This window comes from Aythya ferina (assembly GCF_964211825.1).
Source record: "Aythya ferina genome assembly, chromosome: 6".
Classification (NCBI taxonomy): Eukaryota; Metazoa; Chordata; class Aves; order Anseriformes; family Anatidae; genus Aythya; species Aythya ferina.
Genome location: NC_140303.1, coordinates 38,087,356 through 38,097,355, shown reverse-complemented (window position 1 = coordinate 38,097,355; position 10,000 = coordinate 38,087,356). Strand labels below are relative to the sequence as shown.

General features: G+C 41.4%; 1 protein-coding gene across 4 annotated transcripts in view; it reads left to right on the top strand.

Moving 5' to 3' along the window:
- ZEB2 (zinc finger E-box binding homeobox 2) overlaps window positions 1–10,000 on the top strand; it is a 111,698-nt gene that overhangs the window by 67,017 nt on the left and 34,681 nt on the right. The window lies entirely within an intron of this gene.

Here is a 10,000-nt window from a genome sequence, read left to right as displayed (position 1 = left end):
AAAGGGGGAAAGTTTGGGAGAGAGCTCTTGGAAGGGGTGGAGGCCTTTTTTTCCTGATTTGTAGGAAAAAAAAAAAAATCCACTTTTCAGCTCTTTCCCAGGACAGGAGTTCTTTAAAGCGTTCTTAGAAAACAGCTGACTATCTCTCTGAACAAATTAAAAAAAAAAAAAAAAAAAAAAAAAGAGCAGGAAAGGTTTGCTTGTAGTTCTGAACTCTTTCCATTGTGACAGCCAGGGCAAGGCAATTTTGGGGTGGAACTGGAGAAACCAAAAACCAGAACAAGTCACCTTCAGTGATTTTTTTTTTTTTAATAGTCAGTGTAATGAAAAAAATAAAATCATTGAAATTTTAAGGCAAATTGTGTTGAGAAATAAAAATGTCTCTGTGAGGAATGCAGCACCAGAATTAAGGCTCATGTATTTTGGGTTATTTTCCATGAGCAGCCCTCACCTCCAGTCTGACAGTTTTACTGCCATCCGTGGTCACCTGAGCCCACTGCGGCCAGGTCTGCTGCCAGCTTACTGCTCCTTACACAGAGCAACAGATATTACTTTACCTGATGGCAGAACGAAGCACTAAGTGCTTTGATAGATGTGAGATGCTATATATGCCTCCTCGGGAGGGGGGACTGGAGGGCTTGGCTCACAGGGATGTGTTTTGAGGACTGCTGCTTGTTGTTTGCTCAAAGTGTGAGCACTTGGAAGTTGCAAACTCTACACGGCAAGCATTTTCCTTTCTAAAAAAAAGGTTGAGCATGTCTCTGGTCTACCTTTGTGAGTGGAACTTGTGTTATCAGTCTGACATGATGTGGTGCCTTTGAAGAAAATGTTGCTGTTGTGCTTTTAAAAAATAATAAAAGTTACGGGATCCCTTTGAATTCAGAAAATGTTGGCAACATTGGCAGGAAAGGCACGAAGCATTTCAAAGTTCTGGTATGAAGAAAAAGATTCTGAATAAAACAATTTTATGTGATTTTGCAGGTGGTTTGAGCTATCATTTTATATGTACGTTTGTACCACTGCTCATTGGAATGTTCATATAATACTGACCTAATTATGCATAGAAAAAAGATAAGCCATTTACTTGATTCATTTCTTCTTTTTAAATCAAGAAAGGAACAAAAAGGCTCCTATTTTCTGAAAGAAATTGTTCGCTTTTATTGCAGAAAAGTAGCAGCTTGTGCAGAACTAGAACTGTAACAATTTTATATTCCAAAGGTTTTGTGTGTATTCGGTTAGTTACAGTAATTATACCCAATAACTGACAGCCAAAATCACGTAGGAGAAAGCAAAGGCTGTTTTCTCACACAGGCCCTGCTGCAGAACATCTGCTGAGAGATTTGCATATTAATTAACCCATATTAACTCTAATTATTCTGGGAAATTATCAAATAAATTGAATTTTCTAATTTTAACCTTTCTTTTACTTGACGCGTGTCGAGGCTGAGAGGACGCACCAGGCTATCTCACCTGGGCAATGAGCAAAGCATCCTTTTCTCCCCCTTTTGCTCCTGCAGACCTGGGGCAGCCTGGGGAGCTTTTGTCTGCCTGGTGCTTTTTTGGCTCCCGCGCCTGGCCGGCTCTGGGCGCATTTGCTGCGCGGCGGCACATGTGTGCGTGCGAGCACAGATGGTGGATTTATACCGGGGTGAGCAAAGGTGCTACCTCGGAACAGTTGAGCAAACCTTAAGTTTTTTTTTCTCTCTCTCTCTCTTTTTTTTTTTTTTTTTTTCCCAGCCTGTTGTTCAGGCCTGAGCAAATAAATGGGAGTTTAATTCAATTAGAGCCTGGCTTTAGTCGGCGCCTCGTGACAGAAATTATTCAATATTTTTTTTTTCCCCCCCTCGCATTGTTTGGTTTACACGTCGCTGCCTCCCTCGCTTTTGTGGGCAGCTTGGGGTGGCCGCGGTGCGGCGAGCCTTTGTGCCCGCCGTCCTGCGCCCCGCTCGTGTGGTGCGGCGATGCTGGCTGGGACACGGGCAGGTTTTGCACGTCAGGGCCCACGCCTGCACAGCACCAAAACCTCGAAACAAAGCTTGGGCTGCTTGCTACCAACCGGTGTCACATGAAATCGGGGGGCACACACACGTCCCCAGAGCCAGGCCTGACCAAGGTTGGCAGGAGGGCAGGCGGCAGCTCCCGAAACACACTCCCAAAGCTCACCCCGTTGGGAAGCATCACCTCCAGGAAGGCTGGGGGCTCCTCATTTCCACCTTAATGGGTCCCACCTCTTCCCCCCCGCAGCTCCTGGTCCCCAGGGAGCTGTGCAGGTGATGCTCCCTTGTTATCCCCTGCGCGCAGCCCTTCTCCCCCTGCCTGGCTGCAGATGGGCTGGGAAGCGGCCGGTACCTGAGCTCAGCCTGTTAGGCACAAGATTTCCTGTTGACACCAGGAAACCAGAAAGACAGAAAAAACAACAACAACGACGACAATAGCAGCAGCTAGGCCTGCCAAACGGGCGGGCAGAGATTTCCAGAGCAGTTCTGTGGTGGTGGTGGCAATTTTGATGGAGGTGCACAGTGCTTTTGCATGGAGATTGGGAGGTTTCCTTCCAGACAAGTGTTTTTTGGGGAGGCAAGATGTGGCCACGGCAGAAGGTAGGGTTAACAGCTAAGAGTTTTCTCTCTGAACTTTTAACGCTCACTGCTCCCAAGCTGAAATACTGGGTGGTTTAGGCTCTAAATTGTGGGGTAAACGCAATATGAAAAATGAGTCAGATGTGTAGCTATTAATCTTTGGGGCGGGGGAGGATAAAATGCCAGCAGATACAGAACTTCTTAATAGAAATAGAGAGTCATTATAAGGTTGTCTTTTTTTTTTTGTATGATGGTATTACTCATTTGAAGTTACAAAATGACCGGTCTGTGATTTCTGAACATTTGAATGCACTCCAGTGTTTATTGCCTTTCTACCTACTGCATGGTTATAAAGTTGAGCAACCTTTTTGGAAGAAGGTGATAGACACAATATCTATTTATGCAAGGACACATTTCCCTTTTCTTTATGTTCTGTTTATTCAAGGTTTTGTTTCCAAGGTCTTATTACTATAAAACTTAAAGCTAGACAAGGTCTGCCCTCTTGTCAGATAACAACACCAAAACAATTCTGATCGTTCAGTAGCTTATTATTTCATACTTCCAGGTCTTAAATAAATTACAGTTATTTTCACATTCCTCCTGAATATCCTTCAGGCATGATAATATGTGCATTTTTCTGAAAAGACTCTTAATATTTCCTTTCTTCTCCTTGATTTTAAATATTTTGTTGAATTGTCATGTACAATAATAATTAGAGGGGGTCTTGCTAAATTTCTTTCAGTGTGATGCTTATATTGTTTAGCTTCTTGACATATTTTACTAATCATTGCAGAACTGTTGGCAAATAGATTGTAAATTACATCGAAACACAGGAGTGCAGCAATAGTTTTAGCATCTTTTCTCCAGCATTCCTTTGCTGCAGTCTTACAGATTCCTTTTTTTCTTTCTTTCCTTTTTTTTTTTTTTTCTCCTTCATTCTATCATCAAAGGCAATTATTGACTTGGGTTTTGAAGTGCAGATTATCAAGGTATTATTTCCTTAGAAGTGCAATACTGTAGATGTAGAAAGCAAGAGGACCTGAGTAATTTTCTAAAGAAGAGAAGGCACTAGTCTAAATGACTCAATGAATGTCAGAAATGTGTTTAGGTATTTTTTTCTCTCTGAAGCAACGGTATAATGCTTCTCTCTCTACCTCCCACCCCCCCCTTTTTTTTTTTCAATGGGTTAAATAAGGTAATCAGCACTGTTATGATCATACTAGAGGGGAAGAAATCCCTGATTTTCCTTTTTCCTTTTTTCACTATGTAGTTGCAGGGTGGGTATAAAGTTACTGTAAGGTATTACAATCTGGGAGTAAATGATTCTGGGCAATTTAAGGTCTGGCAGAGAGCTGTGCAGGAGCAGATCCTGGCTCCACTGAAATGAAGGAGATTGTATCAAAGTGCCACAGAAGAAGCAATCGATATCGCAATGCAGAAGGAAGAAGTTGTCCCAAGAATTATTTTTTTTTTCCTCCTCCCAAGATTACAGTGGTGCCTCCAGAAAAGCACAAAAGTTTTTAAAAATACTTTTGCTTATATTTACTCTACCCTAACCTAACATGTTAGAGACCACCAGCTGGGTCAGTCTTCAGGCCCTCATCCTCCCTTCCCAGGTTTTGGTTGAGTTCCCAAGTGCTCCAGTCTGAAACTTGAGGTGAGAGGAATCGGGAACGTGCCACTCATTTGTTTTGTTAGGAACAGATCGGGTGCTGCGGGACTTGTTTCTAGTAAGTACTTCCACCTAGGGAAATTACAAATGCTGCTGCAGCTGAAGTTTTGCAGCAATGAGGGGTCAGCCCATAGATCGAATGATGCTTGTCCCTAGTGCTGTTTGGGTCCATTTACAAAGGGTCTTTGCATTCCCTTTAGGTAACCAAGATGTGACTTTTGTGTAAGAAGTGGCTATGTGATATTTTATAACTCTTTCTGGCAGTTGTGTGGCTGTTAAGACCTATGGACTCAATGGCCCATGGCTTGAATGATGTCTGTAAACACAGATTTACATAACACACGGTGATAGCTGTGCAGAATAAGTCTCAATTTGACAGTCTCAAGTGATTTCAGGAAACATTTCTTGGAATTTATTTTTTTTTTAAATAATAAAATCTTCAACCTACGCTATGTGGGTAATTCTATCTTTCTGCCCGCCTGCCTATCACATATTAGACATGCTGCAACTGCTTCTGCCATTGTGTAAGCAGTGGATTTGACTTCCTCTTGTTTGAGAACGAAGGACAAGTTGACTCATTTGACAAGACCATATAAACCACTCATCCACAGCCACTCAGCCACCATCCCAGTATTTCTTGACCAAAAAAAAAAAAAAGAGTATTGCTTTCTTGATCTAGATTTAGTCAGTGGATGGAAGGGCTGTCTTTTTTTTTTTTTTTTTTTTTTTCTTTTTTTAACTTCTGTTTATTTTTCTACAAAATACATCCTAGCTGAGTAATATTAGGAGAATTTTATTTTTACCTATGAAGGGCACTACCTAGAGGCTGCCCTCCCATGTACTGCCACCTCCTGCATAACCATGGAAACCTGAAAAGTTGTGCAACCCATCAGAGCCCCCAACCTGAGGAATACAATTCTGCCACCATTTATAAACTTAAGCTCTTCCAAAGAGATGTTGGAAGAGCTGGGTTCCTGAGATACAGTCAAGTGCAGCTGTTGTAGCTCTGCCTGAGTGTGACAGGATTGTACAAACTGTATTTCAGAAACTTCACAGCAAAAGAACAAGTTCCCAACAGGCTGACAGACAAATAAGGAGGGTAAACGGCAATTTACAATTTTCCAGAAGCTGCCATGCCCATACATTTGAACAGAAATTATCCTTTGCTGGGAAAGTTACACTAGAACATGACTACTACTTTTCTCAGGCCTTTTCAAGAATGCAAAAGACTGTATTTGCTATAAAGTTATAAACAAAAATGTGTAGGCCTCAGAAAACATTTTTCTGTAGTTAAGAATCTTCTTTTTTTTTCTTTTCCATATAAAATGTAAAAACAATGATGAAAATAAAAATGCATCTTTGGGACAAAAGATAACAGACAAAGATATGCAGTTCCAGCTCCTCTTTCATCTCCTTTTCCCCTCATCATCAGTCGCTTCAGTGAGGTAGGAGTGCTATCAGGCTTGGGACTGTTCTAGTCTGGTGAAAGCTTTGATTTCTTCCTCCCGCTGCAATTCTTAGGCATACTGCACAAGAGTTATCACCACTGTTTGCAAACAGCAAGGCAAAGGAAAGGGGATAAAATACTCACCTCCAAAGCTCCAAGTGAAGCTATGCATCTATATTTCTCTTTCAAGGACATCATCAAAACTGGTGGAGGCAAAGCCATCCACTGCAAACCACGAGGCTATATAGATTTTAAGGTAATAAAGCTAACGTAACTGTCAGTCTCCAAACTGAAACCATGGTAGCCTTTTTAACTAAAGAGAAAGTTATTTTTTTCTTTTCTGAAGAGGCTTCTTCTTCAAAGACCCTATTGATGGGAAGGTAGAAGGAAACCTGACATCATTTTGGATTCTTCCCAGCCTACCTTCAGGCATCTCTTTCTACTGCTTCTTTCATGGAAGCACTCAAGGCTTCATGTGACAATTTAAAAAATATGAAGCCTCTGGGCTATTATGAATTTCTGTCTCCAGAGAGAAACACGGTACAAATCTGACACACCAGAAGACTCAGAGGGATGTTCTCTTTTCTGTTATTTTGAGTCAGTCAGCTCGAGACTGGAGACAATATAGTTGCCGATGTGGGTTTCTCAAGGGGTCATCAGTTTTTACAAGAGGTAGCTCCTAACTGCATCAGGGTTCTTGTGGGGGCTTCAGAAATATGGGGAAATGAGGTGTAAGGCTGAGAGTGAGAAGTACGAGCGAGGTGATGGAGGATATGTTGGCAGATGCCAACAGACAGCTTGGGTGATTCTGCGGATGACATGTGTTTTCCAGACAGAACAATGGCATCCAAACTGCTAATCAGAACACAGGGCTGGCTCCGTCCCTCCACAGTAAATCTTGCATTCTCCTGTGCTATCCATCTCCAGGTTTTTCAGTTGGTTGATAGAAAAAGTGGACCAAATTCTGTAGTTATTTGGAGCATTTTTACTGAAATCAATGAAAAGGTTTAAAATTACTATGAAAGTAAAAGGAGGGCAATTTAGTCAAAATGTAAGTATGAGAGTACCCATGATTTCTTTGAAATAAACCTCAAATAAATGTAAAGTAGGGACTCTGCAGTGAGATCCATTTTGCTTTCTAATTCCACAAAATTTGAATGTGGGAATAAACATGAGTTTTGGAAAGTAAAAGAAGATCATTTTGCGCCTATTCATCAGGCACGGGAGTCAGTTTCAAATAAATGACATCAAACATAGGAGAATCCCTCACTAGAGCTCACAACTGTTCTTTTCTTGTTCACTTGTCTCTTCAGTCCTCAGAAACATTAGGCTATTCTTTTATTTTTAAACTATATTGGTAGCATAACTCACAGAATAGTCCCATATTCTCCTCTACATTTAAAGAAAGAGAAGAACAGATTTAGGGCAGGGAACTAGAAGCATGGCCATATTAAGCTGTGTTATTGTGGAGGGACTTTTCTTCTGCCATTTGATTCCTGATAAGATAATGTAGTTGTAATTTCTTAAGACTTACTCACAAGATGTGTCCCCAAATGCTTAAAATCATCAAAATCAGTTCAAGGAAACAGTTAAGCAACGAAAAATATATATTTTTTAATATTATGAATAGCAGTCATACCAGTTCCGTACTCATTTCAAGGAAAACTAAAGGTTTATGGTCTTCCTCCAGGCTATGCTTTTGTTTCTCATGTGAACAGGCTCTATTTTGTACCAGGAGAAAAGGCTACCTGGAAGGATAAATAAACAATTAATTATTTATATTTCTAAAAGCATTCAGCTGTGCTCTTAATGCTGTATAACCATTTAAAAGCAAGTATTCAGCAGAGATCTTCCAGCCTGCGAATCTACTGTCTGTGATTTAATCAACACCCTCAAGAGTCATAGGAAGACAAATCCCCTCCTGGTCATCATCATCCCATAACTGGCCTATCACTTCAGTGCAGAGACCACCATAAAATAAAAAAGACTAGTTAACCACACAGCTGCCGAAATAAATATCTCCCAATCAAGATATGTAACCCTCGATGAATCCCGTTGGCGTTAGAGGGAAGAAGGAAACGAGCACTTCCTAAAGGAAGAGGGCCAAGAGCCTCACCAGTGTGCCATGTATCTCACCTGACAGTGCAACCTGGATAATGGTGTTGAGACCGTATGAGAGCCAAAAATATGAAACTGCAATTTGCCTACATGACACAGGATAGCTCCTAGTTATCGGGGCTCAAAGCAGTATTGCATTGGCTTGTTGAAGTGTAGTGGTTTGATTATTTTAACCAAATACATAGTTTAAAACACTTATGTTTACAGGCGACCTAGCAGGGTGAGATGCAGGCCAGAGCATCAGCTTCGAGGCTTCAGGATTAAGCAGCCTTTAGCAGCAGTCTACATTGCAGATTTCCTTATTTTTGGTCCTTTCTAATATCACATCTTAAAGACAATTGAGGTCCTGTGTTTTGACAAAATGTTATCTCTCAAATCCTACGTCTCCCTATTTGTGGAGTTTACATGTTGATGGTACATCCTGTCAGAATCACCCTTCCCATACCAATTACGGTTGCCAGAGAAATTTCTAAAATTAAATGTATTTTCATTATCAATGTACCTTCCCTGAGAACAGTATTTATTCTGGTGGGAAAAGAGTGGGTGTACCCTAAACTTCCTGTTGTATCGCTTGTATCGTCCTCGTTTCTCTCAGGAGGAGAGGCACTCATTAGCAATAGAACAGAGGAGATAAAAACCACACACACACACACACAAAAAGCAGGTAAGGCCTTTTTCTATTTGGCAACGGTAGATGACAACAGCAAGGAAATGCAAGGGTAATGCTATTACTTCATTCTTAGATAATATCATTTATAGTTAATGTGCTGCACACTGTTGTGAGCATTGCAGTATTCTGCTATCTACAGAGGAAGAAAACAAACCAAAAAGAAGTGCTCTCCTATCTACATGCAGAATTGGCACACACGTGAGGCTTCTTCCTGTAAATTCTTTGCACACACCAGGCCCAAATTCTTGGGCATGGCTTGGGAGTGTCCAGGAACCTTTTGGAAGAAAGCAGTTTCTTCTTTCTTGCTCCCATCTGTGGCCAGGCTGCAGGATGCTTCTGAGGCTCCTCCTGTGGTTTGTCCCCTGGCCATCCCATGGTCTGTTCCTAGCCTGGGCTTTCTGCATGTAGATGTAACTTTCTGCATCTTACAGGTGCACTCATAATGAGTGTGCAACTCCTCAGGTGGGGATGAAACAGTTTTCATCACCCATTGAGAAGAACCATGCAATTTATACTTACGTGGGCGCTTTCATTTTCAGCTTGCTTGGCGAATTAGTTGCCACCGTTGAGCAACCACTTGCTTTCTTTTTATGGAAATACCAAGGAGGGATTTGACCAGCGACCTGACCATCCAGCCCACCTAAAATGGCCAGGCATTTCTCAAAAGCTTAAGCCAGGTGCCTTGGCCAGAGGAGGAGGAAGGCAGCCATCCCTTCCTGGGGCACCACACAGGCTGCATTTCCCATCCCTCCTTCAGCAAGGAGCAGTTTGCATAAATTCCTTGCAGATCAGGGAGAAAATTGATCCCCTACTTTTCAGTTCCCTTCTTTTACTGGTTGTCACAACCTTAACAGTACTTGACATCAATGGGAGTTACATTGTGGATTGGGGGCAGTGTTTGGCCCTTAAGCGTAGTTTTTGCATGTTAATACATTAGCAACTGATGTCTTATTTGTTCAGTAACTGACAGAATAATGTACAGAAAGCACGTAAGTATGAAAAGGGGCTAGTTAGGTAATGTTCAGCAGAGCATCTTCAAGACAACACTGCAACCACTGTATTTCAAATGTCAGGCTAATTATTATCAACATTTAAATGTTAGCATGGGCCATTTTTAATAGTGGATTTTTTCAGCAGGTACCATTATGGGCAGAAAATGTCGCATGTAGCCCTTGCTACTGCATTGTTCAAAAAAAGTACGTAGAAGAAGGGAATGAATTCTTTCCACAGACAGCAAAAAGAACATCTTGTTTGCCTAAAACTGACTACAAAATTAATCCCTCTGATGATACTACTTGATGTATCATTTATTTTAAAGAGGCATAGAGAAGTTTTGCTAGAATATAACAACATGAACTGAAGCTAATGCTTGTTGGAGATAAAGTCAGAGTCTTTTAGGTCTGGGATTTTGGAGATTCATGCTCAGGTATATTGTTTTGCTGCCAGAGGCAGAGGCATGAGCTGTGTACTCTCTGGTAACCCCCTTACAGAAAACGACACTCGACTATGATTCAGCA